Genomic DNA, 13,061 nt, shown 5'->3' with positions numbered 1-13,061 from the left:
CTTTTATGGCATTTTCACATAGTGGAAGGGACAATTAATCTTCCTTGGTTTTGCTTTATAAGGGCACTGAACTGAAAGAATAAACATTTTTCCTCTGTTCTCACACCACAATCAATACATGACTTCTGTAAGCCGGTGTGGGTGGTTTCTCTCCACCAGCAAGCAAGCCATCAGTCCGGCAGCTCTGACCCTGGCCGTGTGTCCTCCCCTCGGAATCAGTTAGGACACCATCCAGCTGCAGACAGTGTCATAGCCCACACTCTGGAGGCTCAGTCTCCAACACTGCCCCACTTCAGACTCATCCAGTAATTCTGACTATTTGGCTACATTATCGGGGTTCCCACAAACCTCCAAAATAATTACCTAGTGTGGCTCGCACTACTGAGGGAAGAACTAAACCTAAGCAACTAAGGATTGCTTTGGAGTGAAAATTTTATGACCTCTGCTTTTGGGGAGGGAGCTGTGAGCCACGGAGGAAAGCCAAAGCACGTGTATCATGTTGTGCCAGGCACTGATCCCTTTCGTGGTCTCATTCCCTAGGACTTTGCAAGGGCCCTGCCTCTTCATACTGATTCACTGGGATGAAATTTCAGTGCCTGAATTTCTAGGGGAAGCAAATGTTCTGATCCGGAGAAATCACAACCACATGGCCTCCTTGTGTCCCCTGACTTCTTCACCGTGTGCTGGCTGTGCTCAAATGTGGTGGTTTGAACAGAAAGTTAAGAGCTAACAGAAGGCAGGTCATCTTTTATGATCTATCTCAGAAATCAATCAGGATCACTTCCACTACATTTTTTTGTGTTGGGTCATCTGCAAAAATAGTCACTTTCAAGGGTATGTAAAATTGACACCACTCCATGATATGTGATTGCAAACATTATCCCCTAAGAAGACATGTATTCCAGCTGTCTTACTAGCCTACAATGAGCAATTACCTTGCATTAAATCATATCCATGTGTCATTTTATTTAGACTTTACTTCTACCGCACTGGTTTTATCCTCAGGTTACATGTAAGAAACCTGAAGATTGGAAAGTTCAGAAGCTTAGGTAAAGTCATACAAAAAAGCCAGAACTGGGATCAAAGTCTTCTGTTTCAAAGACAATATGCCCATTTGCCACATTGAAAGTGATCATTTGTTGCTAAACTTTGAATAGTAAATCTCAAGGATATTAGGATTTTAGATGTCAGAAAAACTATGTTTGGAAAATTTGGTGCAGTAGTTCAGAGGGAAGGTACACAGGAAAATATGATGGAGCAGGAATTGGCTTCTGTAGCTTCAGGGCTCAATTAGGAAATATCCTTGGGTGCACAATTGTGAAGGCCCAACCTCAGGTGCACAGACTTGCTTTTAGTTCATCACTTCCTGTCCCCAGTATCTTCTGTGACTCCATCTCTACACTGTTAAAAAAAAATAATAATAAGCAGCTAACTGTTGGTGCCCAGTCTACCTTACCATGTGAGTTCCTATTTGCATATACATACATATTCATTGAGAGAAGTTCTGATTTGGCCTATCAGTCAAACCCCTTGATGGATAGCCTTATTTTGGCTGACCTTTAGGGATTTGCACCCACTTCTAGCCTAGTCAGTGCCTGCCAATATTTTAGGTCATATAACAAATTCTTGACTGTTGTCCAGAGGACCAAACTCTAGCCACTTTACTCAAGGTTATGAATCAAAGAATAATGGACAATTTCATACTGAAACTTTAAATTAAGAACTTAGGTTTTTCTAGAGCACTCTAATCTCCGTCAAAGGACTTATCAATTGCTGTATTTTCTGGGCATACTAATTTCTGGACAATTTTGTGATGAAGTGCTAAGCAGTTTGCTTCTTCACTAGAATGCTACATAGCTGTTGCTTAGAATACCTATTGTTTTTGAGCACCATTGAGCAAAACCATTAAAAAATGGGACAAAGACGTTCCCTAGCAAGTTGCCAAGATTCAGTGACACATACCTTATAAATCCACTGAAGAAGTTAGTCACTGGCAGGTACCAGCAGGAGACACCATAGAACATAACAGCTGGAAAGGCTTCAGGGAAGCCATTTATCCTGGAAAGTCAGATATATAGAGATGAGGAGAGACAGAGAGCAAAATCTCCCATCTGCAATGGCTGGAGCTGAGCCAATTTGAAGCCCGGAGCCTGGAGCCTCTTCTGGGTCTCCCACACAGGTGCAGGGTCCTAAGGCTTTGAGCCGCCCTCAGCTGCTTTCCCAGGTGACAATCACAGAGCTGGATGGAAGTGGGGCTGCCGGGATTAGAACCAGTGCCCATATGGGCTCCTGACGTGTTCAAAGCAAGGAATTCAGCCACTAGGTTACTGCGATGGGCCCATCTTCTGCCATTTTAATGTAAAGGAGTTTTATTGGAATGAAAGAGAAAAAAATTTTCTTGAGTTTTTAAAGATTCGATCATTAAATGGCTAGCATTATATCAGGAAAGCTAGCAAGTAAAGATAGCAGAGATTTGGGGAAAAGAATTGGGTACACATTGAAGCAAGCTCTGCTTCTTTCCTTCTCTTCTCGGTAGAGTACATAACTCTGGAAGAGTTAATAAAATTTTGACTCACGGGGGTTGTACAAAGTAATGCCAAAAAGATTCAGTAGCTAGAAATATTGGGAAAGGTTAGTTAACAATAGATTGATTATGTTGTTATTTTCAATTGATTAGGTCTGGAAACCTCACTTCTTATGAATATTTCTTAAAAAGTTAGCAGAGGAAAATAGAATAAAATCAATATTCAATTCACTTGTCACAAATAACTTTATTGCGTTTGGTTACTAATACCATTTATCTCCAGGAGGTGAGCAGACATCCCTGAAAGCGCCCATTTGCCAGTGACAGAAGACAGCCATAAAGCTGACTGATCTATTTGTGGTTAGATCAAAGTGCTGAAACACACTAGAATAAAAGTGCTTTGTTCCTAGAAAGCTATGTACCTTTTGTATCTTTTCTATGCAGCCCTTCCCTCTCCATATGTTCTCCTCATGGATTTTTTTTTCAAAGTTAATTCTTAATGAGCCCAGATTGATCAAATCTCAATAGAACATACCACCCTTATTAATGATTCCAGAAAACCGAGATACCTATGCGACAACTTCTACATCCCCATTTTGCATCTTATTTATTTGCCATTAAATCCTTTTAATTCTACCTGCAAAAAAAAAAATGCACTTCAGGCCACATCCTTTACCTCCATGTCTACTGCCGCCTTTCCGAGACAGGGTAACTCCATTTCTTGCCTGAACCACTACAGCGACCTTAAAATTTGTCCTCTCATTTTCTCTCTCTAGGCCCTCTCTAGTCTATATTCTACAGAGCAGCAAGAGAATTATTTTTAAATTATCAATTGAATGCCATTTATGCCTCAGCTTAAAAACTTTAAGTGGTTTTTGCATTGCACTTAGAATGAAGTCCACACTCGTATTTTGGTGCTGGAGACCCACAGTCAAAATGTCTTTTGCATGAAGACTGTATGCAGTGGATAGTTTCATTTGCTTCCCAGATCTGGATATCCAGGAGCAGAGCAACTTCAGGGCTTTTCCACTATTGATGGCCCTGCTTACAGGAGGTCCCTTGGTAAATCCATGTCACAACCGCCCGCTTCCTTTTTTTCTGTTTGACTCCAAAAAGGTAATGATTTTCAGCTACTTCTAGTTATAGAGTTACTGCATATTTCTGCATTGTCTCTCTATATCATACACACTCAGTCTTAAATATCGCTTGGTTAGAGCTTTGACAAATTGGCAAGTTAGGCACCCGACTGATAAAGGATGTGGCAGAGAGGTTATCTCAGTAGTTGGGTCCAAGAATTGGATTATTCCACACAGTTGAGGAACACACAGATCACTTTTCATTAGGAAGAATCAGGACCCTGGATATCTAGAAAAATTGATGTTAATAATCCAGTAGACAATTACAGAATTTTTCTGATTGTTCAAGATCTCGGTTGTGTGGTATTGGCTGGAGTGCAGTTAGAATGAAAAGATTGAGAAATGGGATTGAGAAATGGGAGTGTAATAATGACAAGCCACCTGACTGTTTTAAAGGGCCCTAAAATCTTATAGGGCAGGAGGAACACATCGGAAGTCATGAAAATAGAATCCAGAATAGGATGAAGAAATCAGATATCCTTAAGGGCATCTTTGAAGGGGTCCCTCATTTCCTATATTCACAAGTTGTGGATGAAAGTCAAGCCAAGGATCTTATTATGAGCTGTAGAATTACAGTGGCAATGCAAAGCTTAATTATCTCCCAAACCCACCAGAGGGAAAAAGATTCTCCTTGCATGAAACTTTTAATGATTTCCGCAAGGGGTTTTTGTCTTACAAGGAAATGCCAGTTCTCGTTGCCCACCAGCACTATCCTTCCTGGTCCCGATGCAATCAATGATAAATGGAGACCTTCCAGGCCTGCTTTGGAAGGATATAATTTCTATACCCTCAGAGAGGGTACCTTCTATAGGTGTTAGACCAAGGAGGATTAAAAACATTGGAAAAATATGCTCACACAAATGGCAGAATTTAATGCGCCTACTCAATCTCCTCAAAGTGATTTTATCACATGTAATGCCTAATTATAGGCATTTGTAACTCACCCCCAAAGGGCAGAAATGCAACAACTTCTTTGATATACTGTGGGAGAGTCAAAATACTCAGGTATTTTTCTAATTGGTCCTGTTACAGGGCCAGACACTTCCTCAAGAAGGCATGGGGACTACCTTGCTGAAGGGCCATGATGTCCTTGCAAGGCTGGGTGGTGGCTCTGTTCTGTAGCTTGGAGATCACAATAGGGATGCTCCTTAACTCACTCTCAGGAACTAGATAGGCTAACACATATCCCACGATATTTGAAGAATTGACTGAAGCAATTTTTATGACTTTTTGGAGAACACGGTGCCTTTGATAGCCATAACTCATCACCTTTCTTCTAGAAATGTAAAGTACAATTCTAAAAGTAATAAGCCAATTGCTTTGATCAATGGATTTCTGACCACCCTCTTCATCAGTATCAAAACCCAATCTTCTTAATCTTCCCCTCATGAGTATTTATGGTTCTTTAAAATTAAAATGGATATACATATATGTGAATCTCTATAGGCTTTCACTCAACGAGGTTTAAGAGTTTAAAAGCAGGTAACAATCATTCTGCATTTTCATTAATAAAATAGAAAACACAAAAAGTGAGCAAATTATTTAAAATCAATAAAGTTTTTTTTTTTAAATTTTAAAGTCTTTTAACTTACAATTTTATGTCAAATGAGAATGAACAATAGAAGAATGTTGGGATATTGAAAATGGCATTTTCAACTCTGCTTTTTAAGCCTTCTATCCAGATTATCAAGGTTTAGCTAATTCAGACTCCATAAAGCCTATCATAACAGTATACGCACTTTTTTAAAAGGCAGAGTTACATAAACAAAGGGAATGGTACCACGTCTATCTGCTGACCCATTCTGAAAATGACCACAACAGTGAAGGCTGAGCTAAATAGAAGTTTCCCATGTGCTTGTGCCCCAAATATTTCAGCCATGCATCGCTCCTTTTCCAGGCTCATTAGCAGGGAGCTGGATTTGAAGTGCAGCAACAAACACTTTAAAGGTGCTCATATGGGATACTAGCTTTATCTGCTATGCCACAATGTTGACTCTAGAATTTGGGCTTCTGATTCTTTGATTATCTTTCTTTTTTCTTTCCTTCCCTTTTATTTTTCTGTTCCTTCAAGTTCCTTTGTCCTTTCCCTTTCCCTCTCCTCTCTCCTCCCCAACCCTCCCCTCCCTGCTCCTCTCCTCTTCTCTCCTCTCCTCTCCTCTCCTCTCCTCTCCTCTCCTCTCCTCTCCTCTCCTCTCCTCTCCTCTCCTCTCCTCTCCTCTCCTCTCCTCTCCCTTCCCTTGCTTGATTGCTATCTGCAGAACAAGAATGAAACTAGAACCTACCTCAAAGTGTACTCTAGGATTCAACATCTTTCACAGTTTATGTGTCCATCTCCACTCTTCTCTTGCCTTTGTATAAGGACAAAGGTTTTGTGAAGGAACATTATGGAAGGACGATTACATAAACCATTACTATATTTGTCACTTTGTATTCTAAGCTCGCAGAATATTAGGTTAAAGATTAAGGAACTAGGAGCATACAGCAAAGTAAAAACCAAGTTGAAATCATCAGTAAAGATTAAGGTTATATTTTCTTTTGGTTTCTTGGAGTTAATTTGCAGATAAGAGGTTTCCTGTTTCCGTCAGATACACCTTTTTAAAAAGAAGTAGTAAGCGTTATGGACAATCGCCTCTCTTCACTAGACAGTTATTATATTGGAAAACAAGAATTGCTGAATAGTCCATTGTTGGCACTGGCTTATTTAATCACATCAAGGTTAATGTCTTTGGCATTTTATTGACCTTTCTCTCATGGTCCCAACATGTTTATTACAGCTCCAGCAACCATAACCTCAGTCAAGGTAGGAGGAAGGAGGGGAGAATTGGGGCTAGCTTCCTTTGTTATGGTTTATTTGAAAAGCACAAGCTTTTCAAAATATTTCAAAGAAACTCCAGTGCACTTGTACTTTCTTACAATCTTTCCGCACAATCTTACTTTTCAGAACCAGCACCACCATGAACCCAACTGACTTCTGAGTGAATACAATCGAGAGTAGTGTTGTAATTGATTTTGATTAACCAACATTGCAATTTTAATTTATGAGTATCAAATGCAGACCACATTTATACAGAAGCTGGGATATATATATCTGCCCATCTCTCTCTCTACATAGATATTTATGTATATTTTAATGGAAATAAAAAGCTACCTTTTAGAAAGTAGCCATTGTGTCCTAGGTTGTATTCTTGACACTTTGTTAGTTTATTATACAGAATTCTTTTTGAGAGAATAAACTGAAATTCACAATGGTGAAATTTCTTCTAAAGTTCTTATTATATAATGTTCTTGGAATTTAGGTCTAACTGACTTGGACATCTGTGAATAAAGTTGTATGAAAAAAATAAAAAAGAAACTGTACCATAGTAGCCAACAGTTAGTGAGATATCACTGAATTCAGAGTGAAAAATAAACATATCTAAATTTACTTAGCACATCTGCATTTGCAACAATCTTGTGAGGTAACCTTGCTTGCATTTTATACATGGATAATTGGAGTCCTAGGGACTGAACAAACTTGTCAAAGTTAACTCAGCTAAAAATTTTAGGTTGGTCTTAGTAGCACCTGGGTTTGAATGCCAAGCATTTGTTCCTACAGCTAAAGCAACTTTTCATTTGTCATCTGTACTGTTTAAGTGCTGTTGGAACTTACAACTTGACATGTGATTTTGAAATATACAAAACACAGCATCTGCTTAGGTCCTGACCACTTGGATTTTCCCCACCTTACTTGCTTGGGATGCCAGGATTACTTCCCAATTGAATGGTCTCAAAAGAAAGAAAGGGCATGTTGGTAAGTTCCAGAATGCTTTCATTAGGCATCTGAAGGGCAGTGAAATACAGAAATGAACTGGAAGCTCTCTGCTTTACTTCTTCTGTCTAATTTGTCATGTATGAGAATACTTCAAAGCAGTCATGGAAAAGTACAATTAAAACAAAAATTTACTTTGGTGCACAAAACATAAAATGGTACAAATGAGGAAGTCTTCAAAAAGCTCATGGAAAATACATGTAATGAAGAAAATGTGTATAAATTTCAAATTTTTTGTTCTATGAAATCCATTTTCCCTATGAACTTTTTCACTTGATCTTAGCCAAAAGACCGAGAAGCGATTTCCCTATGAACTTTGAAAGGAAATTTCATATTTTTTATTTAAAGCTTTTTAAATGTAATAACATGATAGAAAATAAACAGCCAACTTCTTCAGAGAAATGTTTGCCCACAGAGCAATAATTTTAACATTCTTCTGGTGTGTTAGAGTGTTTCTGAACTGCTAGCTATTCAGAAGAGAGAAAAAAATCAACTATTAAGGTTTCTTCATCTTCAGCAGAATGATAAAATGCTCATCCTCTTACACGTAAGGCTACTCAAGTAGTTCATAGAAAGATAAAATTAGAAATATGAGTTATTTTATGTGGAAAATGAAATTGAAATCCTTATCTTTTGTAATCCTATTTTCCTCAAATTATGAAATGTTTTTGCATTAAAATAAATTCACATTTTAATTCTGTTTTTCATAAACTTTTCCGAGATCAGACGAGATCGGGTGCGTTCAGGGTGCTATGGCCGTAGACTGTTTTTCATAAACTTTTAACTATTTTAAGGGTCGGGGCTGGTGTGATGCTATAGTGCTCTAATTTTCTGTGGCACCGTTCCTCTACCTTTCCAATCAAAATAAATAAATCTTTCAAAAATTACTATGGGTCTCAAACATTTTTAACAGATTTTTTTTTGGTCATTTCCATTAAAATATACAGATTTTAAAAGCAGAACTTAAACTGCCATCTACACACACACACACACACACACACACACACACTAAAACAAATGCTGTACGGGCCTGGCATGATGAGTAAGTGGCTATATTCTTACTTTGCTCATGCCAGGATTCCATATTGGGTGCCAGTTCTAATCCTAGCTGCTCCACTTCCCTTCCAGCTCCCTGCTTGCGGCTGTAAAGGATGGCCAAAATCCTTGGGACTCTGTGCCTGCATGGGAGATCTGGAATAACTACTGACTCCTGGCTTCAGATAAGCTCTGTTCCAGCCTCTGTGATCACTTGGTGAGTGAACCAGCAGATGAAACATTTTTCTAGCTAAATTTCTTTCTCTTTGTCTAAATCTGCCTTTCCAATAAAAATAAATAAATCTTTTAAAAAATACTCTACAAGGCATTTTTGATTCCTTCTGAAGGTTTTAGGATGCATCGTTATCTTTAGCCACTCTTGTGGCCAATCTGAGACCATTTTCCACTGCGGATTAAGACTTGGGTGGCAGGTATTAGGGATAATATTTATTTAGTCTTCTGAGCGTTCTGGGAAGACTTGGTGACTTTGCTAGCCCAGAAGTCTTCTTGTCCATAGCTTTGATGACACCCACAGCAACTCTCTGTCTCATATTATGGACAGCGAAGCAACCCAGAGGAGGCTGGTCAGAGACACTACCTACACTCTTGGGCTTGCCTGGAACTATATCAAAATGTTGAGAATTGAGGGGTCATGTTCCAGCTTCATTCCAAACTGTGGCAAATCTTTTCCTTCAGCTCACAAACTTGCAAGAGATGTGATCTGTGTGACAATCTAATACATGGGAAAAATCAGTACTGATTTGACCTGTATCACCTTGGCACTAAAAAACAAAACAAAACAAAACTATCTCCATTGCAGGGACATTTTGGCTGTCACCAGCAGCATCACCATGACCAACTTTATTTTTCAAAATATTGAGTAGATTTTATTTGAAAACTTTGTAACTTTCTTTTTTTAATTTTTATTTTTGTGATAAAATTCCATAATCTCAGAAATTTTCTCTTCCATCTTTCCAACAAGCCTTCCACCCAAGGATTTTCCCTACATTATTACAACAGTTTAACCTTCAACAACAGTCACAAGTTCATCATTCTTCTATTTAAGTGTATCATGACACTGTACGTAGAGACAATTGTACAATCATATATTCTTTCTGATAAAAGGCACCTTTAGTGCAAAATGCAAACCAAACATACACACACATTTATATATATGTAAATATACATACACATACGTGCATATATTCATATAAAGAACTGTAAAATGGAGACTAACATACTGAAAAGTGAAGACACATTGCAGTATGCATCTCTATTACCAAATGATCAACACCTTTGACAGACACATTCTGTACACTGAAGTCCACTTTGAACCCAGGGAGTTTCACTCAAAGCTGTGTTGTGTTTTTCAATGTATTTTATTCCAGTTGTCATTGACTATAACAAGGATTACCACCATGACAGATTTCAGTCCCCACTCAGCCCACAGAGATAGTGTGATACCACTAATTCTGTAGATTCCTATTGGGGCAGATGCAAAGGTGTCGTGGTTGGGAGGATGCAGTTTACAGCTTCGAGCACTGCTCAAAGTGGTGCCATTCCAGTGGCATTGCCAACTTTGCTGGTGATTTTTCCATTCCTTGAACCACAGAATGTTAGCACTTGGCACCAGCATGTTGTCACGGTTTCAACCAGAAATTGGTACAAACACTACTGTGTTAGGTTTGTAGCTAAAATATTTTTTGAATGTGAGTGGGAACTTCCTTGGCGATTTCCTCATATTTCTTCTGTAGGCTGTAGAGTGGCTCAGTGGAGTCCGTTTTGTTAGCATCAACAATGACTTGTTTCATACCAAATGTCAGCCAGAAAGAAATGCTCACAGATCTACTGCTTCTGGGAGAAATCAGCCTCAGATACCACGATACTAGCAGCAACAGTTAGCACAGCACAATCAGCCTAAGATGTGCCTGTTAACATTCTCTTAATAAAGTCTCTGGATCCTGGAGCATCAGTGACCATCACATAACACTTGCTGGTCTCAAGTTTCCACAGGGCGATGTCAGTGGGGATAACATGCTGACACTCAGCTTTCTGGTTATCCAAGACTCAAGATTCATCAGAGAGTCCTTTTCCATCTCAGCAGCCTCCTTTGACATTTTTCAATGGTTGTCTCGTTGATACCAATACCTTTGTAGATCAGATGGCCAGTAACAATGAGCTTGCCTGAATCTATGTGTTCAGGGATAGCGATGCTGATCATGAATCTTGTTCTTTCCCATCTTGGCTTTGATTTAGTGGTGGTTTTCATGACCTCTGTGTTGCAGTAGTAAACCTGCTGTGAAAAAGCTCAACAGATAAAATTTGAAATATCATTTAATTATCAGGGAATTTAGAATAGTTACTGTGTGAAGATGAAGGCATGAAGACAGATTTTTCCCTTATAAATTGATTTTAATTTAACGATTCTTTGAAGTATTAAAATCTGTCTAGAGGCAATCAAGAAAGAATTTAGAAAGAGATGTTTCATTACTGTATGCCAAGAAGAATAAAATCATTTGTCCAGTAGAAATTAAACACACAGGAAAAGAATATACGCAGTAACTGACAGTAATCAATCACCAGTGGGGGGAAAATGAGAAATCAGGCTTGAGAGTTCATTGTCAGCACAAGTAGGAAGAATTTGCAAAATATATTCTAGTATTCAAACACTCAGTCTGAACTTCTGCATAGACTTATTTCTCAGAGCATCTGGTAGTTGGTCCATTTGTTATTTGTTTGATTTAGGTTTATGGTTGAACTTTTTACCATCATGATCAAGAAAAGTGATGCCATGCAGTGCAGTTCCAAAGAGGGGATCAGTTGGCATTTTTAGCTGCTCTGTTAAGACAATTTCTTTCTGTAGCTTGAGGCTACAAACAAATCTTATTATACTCAAGTTTCTAACATAATTGACTTTTCCCTTATTGCTATAGGATAAATATTTCCATACCTGAATGCTTAGTACTTCAAATGTTCAAAACTATACCCTGAGATTTTAATAATGTTTTAAATGATAGCCTGGTCCCTTTATTTTAATAATTACAAATAACAGTCAGTAAGTTAATTGAGGTATTGCTATGTACTGGTTTCTGTAAATATTTTATTAATTTAATTTCACTTAATCTTCTCAGTAACTTTATGTGCTCTCATTTTATATTCACAAATAAATTTGAAATGATCCCCAGATTCATTTGCCCAAAATTTTATAGCTTATAAATTGGAAATTAATCTTGGTCCAGAGCCTCAATATACAGTAACTCTGTTAGAAAACTTTAGAGGATGCAGCAATCTACCATTTAAAACTCTAATTTAAAAATTGTCAAGCAACATTGAATTGTAACAGTGATCTAATGGGGAAGTGGGAATAGTAATGGACATTGTGTCTCAGGTCATTGCAGTACCTTTTCTTTTTCTATGCCCCAATGAATGTTGCAAAATAAAATGTTGATGAATGCAATGAAAGATCTGGTAATGAAAGATACAGAAAGTGCTAATGTTGGAGTAATTTAGAACAATTTCATCTTCTTGTTATCTTGCATCATGCTCAAGTTATGTAAACATTGGTATTTGATCATTCCGTAAAGTCAAATTTTAAATAATTTGCATTGTTAACTATTTGTGCAAATACTCCCCATATTCTATGTTATTTTATTCTATGGGAAATGTGCTTCTGCTACTTTTATTTGGCTTTTAAACTGGTCCTTTTGACAGAGATATTTGTTAAAGAGCTTAGGATCAATGTCCTATGTTGACTGTGCAGAAATGAATACTCCTAAAAGCAGAGGGATAACTCCTTTAAGATGGAGTTTTCTCCGTATTGCTGTCTGGAAGAGCATCTTTACAAATCTGCTCTTGCAGTTATTTTTTCTCAGGTCACAGTCCAATAGTGTGACCTTCACATGGATTTTGGACTCTTGCTGCCTGTACTCCCATTTTTGCACAAAACTGAAAACTGACCTTATCTATCTATCTATCTATCTATCTATCTATCTATCTATCTATCTATCTATCTATCATGAGGATACTTCAAAAAGTTTGTAGAAATGAACTTAGAAGAAAAATGTATTTTGTATAAAAAATTTGAACTTCATGCATTACATTTTTTTATAACAGGCATTTCCCATGAATTTTGTGAAGAATGAGTATTTATTTTTTTGCCATTAAGGTAAAAAAGGAAGCTATAGCTATAAATAAAATTAGATATCTTTCTCCTTGAGCTTTGGAGACATTAGATTTCAAACACTTTAGTTTACAGTGCTACGTTCCCAATTAAAAATGAGTGCATCTTTACTTAAATATTTTTTAAAGATTTATTTTATTTTTATTGCAAAGTCAGATATATAGGGAGAGGAGGAGAGACAGAGAGGAAGATCTTTCATCCAATGATTCACTCCCCAAATTACTGCAATGGACAGAGCTGTATTAATCTAAAGGCAGGAGCCTCCTCCAGGTCTCCCACATGGGTGCAGGATCCCTAGGCTTTGGACTGTCCTGAACTTCTCGCCCTGGACAGAAGCAGGGAGCTAGATGGGAAGCAGTTCCACCGGGATTAGAACCA

The 13,061-nt window shown here is 37.9% G+C and overlaps 1 pseudogene; it reads right to left on the bottom strand.

Moving 5' to 3' along the window:
- Window positions 1–4,686: 4,686 nt before the first annotated feature.
- Window positions 4,687–10,743, bottom strand: LOC121156951 (annotated as a pseudogene).
- Window positions 10,744–13,061: the final 2,318 nt, after the last annotated feature.

The sequence above is a fragment of the Ochotona curzoniae genome, unplaced genomic scaffold, assembly GCF_017591425.1.
Source record: "Ochotona curzoniae isolate NIBS_2020 unplaced genomic scaffold, NIBS_Ocur_1.0 contig_3498, whole genome shotgun sequence".
NCBI classification, from domain to species: Eukaryota; Metazoa; Chordata; class Mammalia; order Lagomorpha; family Ochotonidae; genus Ochotona; species Ochotona curzoniae.
Note: the sequence above shows the minus strand (reverse complement) of the source record. Positions and strands in the feature narration are given on the sequence as shown.